General features: G+C 41.4%; 4 pseudogenes; all 4 read left to right on the top strand.

The window, feature by feature from the left end:
* The first annotated feature begins 270 nt into the window (after nucleotides 1-270).
* Nucleotides 271-2,124, top strand: LOC149154558 (D-2-hydroxyglutarate dehydrogenase, mitochondrial pseudogene; annotated as a pseudogene).
* A 60-nt stretch (nucleotides 2,125-2,184) lies between these two features.
* On the top strand, nucleotides 2,185-2,877 carry LOC149154557 (cathepsin B-like protease 3 pseudogene; annotated as a pseudogene).
* Nucleotides 2,878-5,097: 2,220 nt separating this feature from the next.
* Nucleotides 5,098-6,951, top strand: LOC149154556 (D-2-hydroxyglutarate dehydrogenase, mitochondrial pseudogene; annotated as a pseudogene).
* Nucleotides 6,952-7,011: 60 nt separating this feature from the next.
* Nucleotides 7,012-7,704, top strand: LOC149154555 (cathepsin B-like protease 3 pseudogene; annotated as a pseudogene).
* Nucleotides 7,705-10,581: the final 2,877 nt, after the last annotated feature.

The following is a 10,581-nucleotide window of genomic DNA, read 5'->3' as shown; positions in this document are numbered from 1 at the left end:
CAATGCTTGAAATCTTTAAAGGTCTTCAAAATTGAATTATGTGAATTAATTGTGGAAAGAATTGAAGATGAGATTCAATGGTTAGATGAGCAGATCCACTCTTATGATTTCCAAGACCCTAAAAAGTTTTTGGAAATCCTTCTTCCATCGAAACAAGAAATAACAGATTTGCCTATAGATGTATACATTGACAATGTGCAGCTGGAAGTATGCATCACAGAGTTGGGGCAGCCAACAGAGTTCGGCTTTCGTGATCCTATTGCGGCATACATGGACATGTTTTTCACTCTGATTGACAGATCAGGCTGTCTTGTACGTGACCAGGGTCAGTACGTGCATGGAGGGCTGCCAGCAACTGCATCTGTGTCCTCGTGGCAGCATTCTCGAGCTACATCATTCTCAGGTTTACTTGAATGGTTAATTTTGCATTTTAGTATTACCTGATCTAGTGTTTGTACAGCAAGGTAGGGTAGTTTTGTAAATAAATAAGCAGCGATAAGAGTAGCATATTGTTTTAGTTTGCTTGAAGATTGTTTGAGTTCAGTTTCAGTTTGAGAAATAAGTCAAGAGTGGTGTTGATGATGACTCCATTGCCCAATGGATGGAGGCACTGTCTGCTCTCCCAAAATTCTGCGGTTCTTGGCACCTCCAGGAAGCTGCAGCTGCCATCCCAAATGGAGCCGATGTTAGACTCCGTCTCATGTCAGAGATTGATTCTTCTTCAAAACCCTGTTTTGAAGAAGAAATCATTAATGTGTTGTTTAAATTTGTGTAATTTATTCTCTAGCTCTTCAAAAGGGAGCAGCGACTTCAAAGCTCCTATGTCTGCAAAAGCACAAAGAAAACAAATTCAGCATGAGGCTTATGAATAAACGACAGCCCTTTCAATCGGCATGCAAGTCTTTTTGGTTTTTTCATTTTCCTCCACTTCCAGAGCTAGAAAGTTTATATGATTCCCAGACAAGATCTTATGGAACTGCAGCTATGAAAATACAGAGAAATCCTTCCTTTTCTATGATAGAAGCTAGAGATATTCTTCATTTTCAAAATATACTTGGAGAGAAAAATGTCATTCAGTATAAAGATGAATTGGCTACGGCAAATCATGATTGGATGAGGAAATATAAGAGTTCAAGCCAACTCCTACTTCGTCCTAGGAACACTGAAGAAGTCTCACAGATCCTAAAATATTGTAATTCAAGATGTCTAGCAGCTGTTCCACAAGGTAGTAATACTGGCCTCGTGGGTGGGAGTGTCCTTGTTTTTGATGAGGTGTTTGTTAATCTGGGGTTGATGAACAGCATAATTTCCTGTGATAAGGTTAGTGGCATCTTGGTTTGTGAAGCTGGTTGCGTCCTAGAGAATCTTGACACATTTGAGCTGATCAGGGGTATATGATGCCCATTGACCTCAGTGCAAAAGGTAGCTGTCAAATTGGTGGAAATATTTCCATAAATGCAGGGGGCATATGTCTTTTTCGATATGGGTCTCTTCGTGGAAATGTTCTAGGGCTTGAAGTTGTTCTTGCAAGTGGCACTGTGGTTGATATGCTTGGAACCTTGAGAAAAGACAATACGGGATATGATTTGAAGCAGTTATTCATTGGAAGTGAAAGCACCCTTGGCATAGTCACAAAGGTTTCAATTCTTGTACCACCAAGGCTTTCATCAATGAATCTTGCCTTTCTTGCATGTGGAGATTACTTGAGCTGCGAGAGACTTCTCTCTGAAGCTAAAAGGAAATTGGGAGAGATTATCTCAGCGTTCGAATTTTTTGGATCTTGCTTCTTTGGACATGGCTTTGAATTACTTGGAAGGTGTCAGGAACCCTTTACCTTCTTCAAAGGAGTAATTCTATGTTTTGATTGAGACTACCGGTAGCAACCAGTTGCATGACAAAGCAAAGTTGGATGCCTTTCTGGAGAGTTGTCTTGAAAATAGTCTCATTGTTGATGGTAGTGTGGCACAAGACTACAATCAGATTGCTGCATTTTGGTGAATACGTGAGGGTATTACAGAGGCACTAGGGAGAGCAGGTGCTGTTTACAAATATGATTTATCACTACCTATTCAACACCTATATGAACTTGTTGATGAAATGCGCACGAGGGCATGGTGTGTTTGACACAGCATTCAATTGGTTATGCTCAAACTTTTAGAGTCAGTTGCGAGGGCATTCTACAGGATGGGTGCAATTTTCACCCAGCTTTCAACCCCTGGCTTTTCCTCACCACTTGGAGATGAGACTATTATCCTCATACTGAGACACTTCTGGCCACTCCTTGAACGTATATTAAGTTCCGATCATATGCAAAATGTTTGTTTGTCAACTGTTGTTTGTAAAGCCCTGTCACAAGCTATTCAAGCCTCAGGTCGGAACTTCTCAGCACTGTTAGACCGATTTTGTATTCACTTTCAAGTGAATGCCACTCTTTCAGAAAACGATTTAGTGGCATGCTGTAGATTTAGATGTGGATCAGGGTGTAATGGTAGTTTTCCATTATCTGCATGGCGTTATTTCAGTCGAAGGGGTGTAGTAATTGATGAGTGTTATCCCTACTTTGACAACGATGGTTGTAATCATCCTGGTTGCGAGCCTTCATACCCAACACCTCGGTGTGTCAAGCACTACAACGATAATCAAAATTGGTCACACTCCAAGCACTACAGTTCAAATGCATACAGAATCAAATCAGATCCATACAATATAATGGCTGAGGTTTTCACTAATGGTCCGATAGAGGTATCATTTTCTGTTTATGAGAACTTTGCCCATTATGAAACTGGTGTGTACAAGCATGTCCAGGCTCGTTATTTAGGAAGACATGCTGTCAAGCTGATTGGGTGGACGCAGCAAATACTACAAGCAACAACATAGTCTTGCTCTTGCTACTGATGCCCGCCATGATCTGCGTCTCTCTTTTCCCTCTTTTAAGTGATCGACACACTATTATTGCCTCTACTTAACCTTTCAGAGAGTCGAGACGTCTGTGCCTTGTTCTCTTAAACATCAAATTGATGAATATAGCTAGGCAAAGTTGCTCGGTGGGCATTTAACTGCCAGCCATAATATCTTTCCGTGACAATCTCTGTTGTGAATTTTTCAATCACTGGAAAGAGCATCTGCTGGGAAATGAATTTGGGTTTAATGTGAAGATTGCGGATAGGCTACTTCGTTCAAATCTCAACACCTAGACACTTAGCACCCGGCATTTGTGAAACTCAGATTGCTGGTAAGGCGACAAATGGTTGAGCGAATTGACAGATCACGGTGCGATCTTTTGGAGATTTTGTGGGAATTGCGGGCGATTGTTGGGACTCTTAGTTTAGTTGTCACCATAAGCTGAATCGGTGGAAAATTAGTTTTATTAAAATGGCCAACGAATTTCCAGATTTTGGGGCGCAGTTTGCAAAGTGGCATTCATAGGTTCGTTTGCGTGTCAACAACTTGAATTCGAATCAGGGTAACATGTTTATTCTCCAGGAGAGCTGCACTGATGTATGTATAGTGGCCATGAATGTCGTTCTCAACGGTGGTGGTCCCAACTACGTGGCTCCTTTACCATTGGATTTTGTGGCACACAGTTGAGTTTGGGTAGTAATGTCATTAATGACACAATCTCCAGTGGCTCGTTGTCGACTGTGGTTTTCCAGATTTTAATCAACTCTGTGCGCTATCTTTAGGATCGGTTGCAACTGTCAATAGCCTCATATCTTATACAGTTGACCAAATTAAGACGGCTCTGAACTGTGAAAACGCGCCTCTTGTTTCTTGTTTCCATCTGCTCTATGTTTATGGCTTTAGTTAAAACAGCGCCCCTATTTTGGGCAGCATTTTTTTTATTTATTGTATTAAAAATTCATTTTGTAGAAGAGAGGGGAGATTTTCTGAGTGCTGAGTGCTGGAACAGAGCTTTCATTGTACAGTTTTTGGCAGAGAATTTAATGGAATTTCATAGCTCTGTTTGCTGAGATTCATGTGGTATGACAATTTAACATTAGTTTTTCCTCTGTTACATATGTAAACCGTTATGTTTCATTTCATTTCATGATCATTTCTAGCTGAACAAATGAAGTGTTTAGGTAGGAATTCATAGTATTATATGCTCCTCCTATAAGTTTTTTCACGTTCGATGTTTTCTTCTGTTTGACAAGGATTCATCTCCTATGCCCTTGTCAGCTCCTCACCAGTCTTGCCATCTCATTTAAAATCTAGATTTGGTGTTAAATTGCTTGCCTACCTTGCCTCAGTTGATAATCTGTGTAGTCATTATATTTCTCTGTTCAAGCTGTGATTTTGCCCATGCAGCCCAGAAAAGCCCCGTCATTTAATTAAAAACCCCAAATCAAACTTCCTTATCAGTTTACTAGCCTAATCTCAGTGTTCCTAATTGGGTCAGCTCATCCTATTGAAAGATCTACCGAGTTTGACCGGAGAGAGCCTTCTCATACCCCGTAGGGCTAGCTACGAGGTGAAATGGTTTGATGTTGCCTTGAAGGTTTACCTTCCTCAGCCTAGGGTGAAATCTCAAGCGCTAACATAGTGGCGACCATACTGGGGACAACATTCAACTTGTTGATTGTTTTGTCCCGGTACATGCAATCAAGATACAGATCTGATGCTGATGGTGGACAGCTGTCAGACACTCATGCAGGCTGAACCATTCACTCGGCGACTCCAATTCGATCCAGACATTCCAGTTCCTGTTGATTCATTCATGCAATGGAAGGGTATGTGGCAGACCCTGCCCTGTGTGAAGCTGTAGAAGAAATAAGAAATTTATTAGCAAATACTGAATTTGATGAAGATGTTTTCAGTGCCTTGATTCAATGCTTGAAATCTTTAAAGGTCTTCAAAATTGAATTGTGTGAGTTAATTGTGGAAAGAATTGAAGATGAGATTCAATGGTTAGATGAGCAGATCCACTCTTATGATTTCCAAGACCCTAAAAAGTTTTTGGAAATCCTTCCTCCATCGAAACAAGAAATAACAGATTTGCCTATAGATGTATACATTGACAATGTGCAGCTGGAAGTATGCATCACAGAGTTGGGGCAACCAACAGAGTCCGGCTTCCGTGATCCTATTGCGGCATACATGGACATGTTTTTCACTCTGATTGACAGATCAGGCTGTCTTGTACGTGACCAGGGTCAGTACGTGCATGGAGGGCTGCCAGCAACTGCATCTGTGTCCTCGTGGCAGCATTCTCGAGCTACATCATTCTCAGGTTTACTTGAATGGTTAATTTGGCATTTTAGTATTACCTGATCTAGTGTTTGTACAACAAGGTAGGGTAGTTTTGTAAATAAATAAGCAGCGATAAGAGCAGCATATTGTTTTAGTTTGCTTGAAGATTGTTTGAGTTCAGTTTCAGTTTGAGAAATAAGTCAAGAGTTGTGTTGATGATGACTCCATTGCCCAATGGATGGAGGCACTGTCTGCTCTCCCAAAGTTCTGCGGTTCTTGGCACCTCCAAGAAGCTGCAGCTGCCATCCCAAATGGAGCCGATGTTAGACTCCGTCTCATGTCAGAGATTGATTCTTCTTCAAAACCCTGTTTTGAAGAAGAAATCATTAATGTGTTGTTTAAATTTGTGTAATTTATTCTCTAGCTCTTCAAAAGGGAGCAGCGACTTCAAAGCTCCTATGTCTGTAAAAGCACAAAGAAAACAAATTCAGCATGAGGCTTATGAATAAATGACAGCCCTTTCAATCGGCATGCAAGTCTTTTTGGTTTTTTCATTTTCCTCCACTTCCAGAGCTAGAAAGTTTATATGATTCCCAGACAAGATCTTATGGAACTGTAGCTACGAAAATACAGAGAAATCCTTCCTTTTCTATGATAGAAGCTAGAGATATTCTTCATTTTCAAAATATACTTGGAGAGAAAAATTTTATTCAGTATAAAGATGAATTGGCTACGGCAAATCATGATTGGATGAGGAAATATAAGAGTTCAAGCCAACTCCTACTTCGTCCTAGGAACACTGAAGAAGTCTCACAGATCCTAAAATATTGTAATTCAAGATGTCTAGCAGTTATTCCACAAGGTAGTAATACTGGCCTCGTGGGTGGGAGTGTCCTTGTTTTTGATGAGGTGATTGTTAATCTGGGGTTGATGAACAGCATAATTTCCTGTGATAAGGTTAGTGGCATCTTGGTTTGTGAAGCTGGTTGCGTCCTGGAGAATCTTGACACATTTGAGCTGATCAGGGGTATATGATGCCCATTGACCTCGGTGCAAAAGGTAGCTGTCAAATTGGTGGAAATATTTCCATAAATGCATGGGGCATATGTCTTTTTCGATATGGGTCTCTTCGTGGAAATGTTCTAGGGCTTGAAGTTGTTCTTGGAAGTGGCACTGTGGTTGATATGCTTGGAACCTTGAGAAAAGACAATACGGGATATGATTTGAAGCAGTTATTCATTGGAAGTGAAGGCGCCCTTGGCATAGTCACAAAGGTTTCAATTCTTGTACCACCAAGGCTTTCATCAATGAATCTTGCCTTTCTTGCATGTGGAGATTACTTGAGCTGCAAGAGACTTCTCTCTGAAGCTAAAAGGAAATTGGGAGAGATTATCTCAGCGTTCGAATTTTTTGGATCTTGCTTCTTTGGACATGGCTTTGAATTACTTGGAAGGTGTCAGGAACCCTTTACCTTCTTCAAAGGAGTAATTCTATGTTTTGATTGAGACTACCGATAGCAACCAGTTGCATGACAAAGCAAAGTTGGATGCCTTTCTGGAGAGTCGTCTTGAAAATAGTCTCATTGTTGATGGTAGTGTGGCACAAGACTACAATCAGATTGCTGCATTTTAGTGAATACGTGAGGGTATTACAGAGGCACTAGGGAGAGCAGGTGCTGTTTACAAATATGATTTATCACTACCTATTCAACACCTATATGAACTTGTTGATGAAATGCGCACGAGGGCATGGTGTGTTTGACACAGCATTCAATTGGTTATGCTCAAACTTTTAGAGTCAGTTGCGAGGGCATTCTACAGGATGGGTGCAATTTTCACCCAGCTTTCAACCCCTGGTTTTTCCTCACCACTTGGAGATGAGACTATTATCCTCATACTGAGACACTTCTGGCCACTCCTTGAACGTATATTAAGTTCTGATCATATGCAAAATGTTTGTTTGTCAACTGCTGTTTGTAAAGCCCTGTCACAAGCTATTCAAGCCTCAGGTCGGAACTTCTCAGCACTGTTAGACCGATTTTGCGTTCACTTTCAAGTGAATGCCACTCTTTCAGAAAACGATTTAGTGGCATGCTGTGGATTTAGATGTGGATCAGGGTGTAATGGTAGTTTTCCATTATCTGCATGGCGTTATTTCAGTCGAAGGGGTGTAGTAATTGATGAGTGTTATCCCTACTTTGACAACGATGGTTGTAATCATCCTGGTTGCGAGCCTTCATACCCAACACCTCGGTGTGTCAAGCACTACAAGGATAATCAAAATTGGTCACACTCCAAGCACTACAGTTCAAATGCATACAGAATCAAATCAGATCCATACAATATAATGGCTGAGGTTTTCACTAATGGTCCGATAGAGGTCTCATTTTCTGTTTATGAGGACTTTGCCCATTATGAAACTGGTGTGTACAAGCATGTCCAGGCTCATTATTTAGGAAGACATGCTGTCAAGCTGATTGGGTGGACGCAGCAAATACTACAAGCAACAACATAGTCTTGCTCTTGCTACTGATGCCCGCCATGATCTGCGTCTCTCTTTTCCCTCTTTTAAGTGATCGACACACTATTATCGCCTCTACTTAACCTTTCAGAGAGTCGAGACGTCTGTGCCTTGTTCTCTTAAACATCAAATTGATGAATATAGCTAGGCAAAGTTGCTCGGTGGGCGTTTAACTGCCAGCCATAATATCTTTCTGTGACAATCTCTGTTGTGAATTTTTCAATCACTGGAAAGAGCGTCTGCTGGGAAATGAATTTGGGTTTAATGTGAAGATTGCGGATAGGCTACTTCGTTCAAATCTCAACACCTAGTCACTTAGCACCCGGCATTTGTGAAACTCGGATTGCTGGTAAAGCGACAAATGGTTGAGCGAATTGACAGATCACGGTGCGATCTTTTGGAGATTTTGTGGGAATTGCGGGCGATTGTTGGGACTCTTAGTCTAGTTGTCACCATAAGCTGAATCGGTGGAAAATTAGTTTTATTAAAATGGCCAACGCATTTCCAGATTTTGGGGTGCAGTTTGCAAAGTGGCATTCATAGGTTCGTTTGCGTGTTAACAACTTGAATTCGAATCAGGGTAACATGTTTATTCTCCAGGAGAGCTGCACTGATGTATGTATAGTGGCCATGAATGTCGTTCTCAACGGTGGTGATCCCAACTACGTGGCTCCTTTACCATTGGATTTTGTGGCACACAGTTGAGTTTGGGTAGCAATGTCATTAATGACACAATCTCCAGTGGCTCGTTGTCGACTGTGGTTTTCCAAATTTTAATCAACTCTGTGCGCTATCTTTAGGATCGGTTGCAACTGTCAATAGCCTCATATCTTGTACAGTTGACCAAATTAAGACGGCTCTGAACTGTGAAAACGCGCCTCTTGTTTCTTGTTTCCATCTGCTCTATTTTTATGGCTTTAGTTAAAACAGCGCCCCTGTTTTGGGCAGCATTTTTTTTATTTATTGTATTAAAAATTCATTTTGTAGAAGAGAGGGGAGATTTTCTGAGTGCTGAGTGCTGGAACAGAGCTTTCATTGTACAGTTTTTGGCAGAGAATTTAATGGAATTTCACAGCTCTGTTTGCTGAGATTCATGTGGTATGACAATTTAACATTAGTTTTTCCTCTGTTACATATGTAAACCGTTATGTTTCATTTCATTTCATGATCATTTCTAGCTGAACAAATGAAGTGTTTAGGTAGGAATTCATAGTATTATATGCTCCTCCTACAAGTTTGTTCATGTTCGATGTTTTCTTCTGTTTGACAAGGATTCATCTCCTATGCCCTTGTCAGCTCCTCACCAGTCTTGCCATCTCATTTAAAATCTAGATTTGGTGTTAAATTGCTTGCCTACCTTGCCTCAGTTGATAATCTATGTAGTCATTATATTTCTCTGTTCAAGCTGTGATTTTGCCCATGCAGCCCACAAAAGCCCTGTCATTTAATTAAAAACCCCAAATCAAACTTCCTTATCAGTTTACTAGCCTAATATCAGTGTTCCTAATTGGGTCAGCTCATCCTATTGAAAGATCTACCGAGTTTGACCAGAGAGAGCCTTCTCATACCCCGTAGGGCTAGCTACGAGGTGAAATGGTTTGATGTTGCCTTGAAGGTTTACCTTCCTCAGCCTAGGGTGAAATCTCAAGTGCTAACATCCCCAACGAGGTCGGGATATAAGGAGTTAGGGCTTGAACTGGTCGAACCTTTGCAAGACCAGCCTTGCAACTCTTGATGGCCTCCCATGGTGGATGAAAAAAAAGATGAGGGGGTAGGAGATCCTATCAAAATGTTGCTTGAAGAGGCCCTCGAGTGACAAAGGAACGCGATGATGGACAACTTTTCCCAGATTCTTCAATGGCTACCTAAGGGTGATACGTCTAACATCTACTTCCAACAGCTAATCTGGAAGCACCACACCCTTTAAGGTACAAGTTAACTTTGACATTCCCATATTTGAGGGTTAGATAGATGTAGACGCTTTAGATAAATGGTTAAATCTGCTAGAATGGTATTTTTCTGTTCATGATTTTTCGGGTGGGAAAAGATTACTTTTGCTCTTCTCAAAGCCGCCCCCCATGTTAAGGACTGGTGGGAAACCTACTACGAGCAGAAGGATGAAAGTACGGCCTCACTATTTTCAGCGACACCCACTTGGAATTCATTCTGGGATGCCATTAAGGAGCAGTACTACTCTGTCAGAAGATATGAGGATAAATACATAAAGTGGACCACGTTGTGGTAGAGAAGGACCAAGACATGCCAGAGTTTACTAATATTTTTCATACCCTTTGCAAAAAGTTGGGTATCAAGGATTCTGAGTAGTATTTGGTACTCAAATACCATGGCTGCCTACACAGGTATATCCAGGATGAGATGGAGTTCCTGGACATCTCCTCGCTTGGTACGACGTACTGATATGCTGTCAAGATCGAGCAAAAGTTTAAATAGAAGAAGCGAGACTTCGGATCTACGAATTTGAAGCAAGGGAAAGGTGCCTCCAAACCGTAGAACAAAGGACAAAGCCAAGGCAAGGTGGCCCAGGAAAACCCGCCAAAGCCGCAAGAAAAGAACAACACCTTGAAGCCAAAGAAGGAAACGGGAAAGTGGTGTGAGTTCCATAAGAGCTCCACTCACAACACGAGTGTCGGGCCAAGCAGTCACTGGTGGCCAAGCTAAAGGCTTTGAAATTAGATGCATGTTCCAACTCCAAGTTAGAACCCAACAAGGGGAATGAAAAAGGGAAGCAGATTATCGATGCGGAGCCCAATGCCACCATTGCCACCATGAAGGTCCAAAAGGAGGAACCTGAAGATCCATAGGATGAGGAGCACCTCTTCCACTCCTAGATGTGGGTAAATGGTTCCCTGC

The sequence above is a fragment of the Pinus tabuliformis genome, chromosome 9 (assembly GCF_031772625.1).
Source record: "Pinus tabuliformis cultivar Carrire ecotype Pingquan chromosome 9, CPIR1, whole genome shotgun sequence".
Classification (NCBI taxonomy): domain Eukaryota; kingdom Viridiplantae; phylum Streptophyta; class Pinopsida; order Pinales; family Pinaceae; genus Pinus; species Pinus tabuliformis.
Note: the sequence above shows the minus strand (reverse complement) of the source record. Positions and strands in the feature narration are given on the sequence as shown.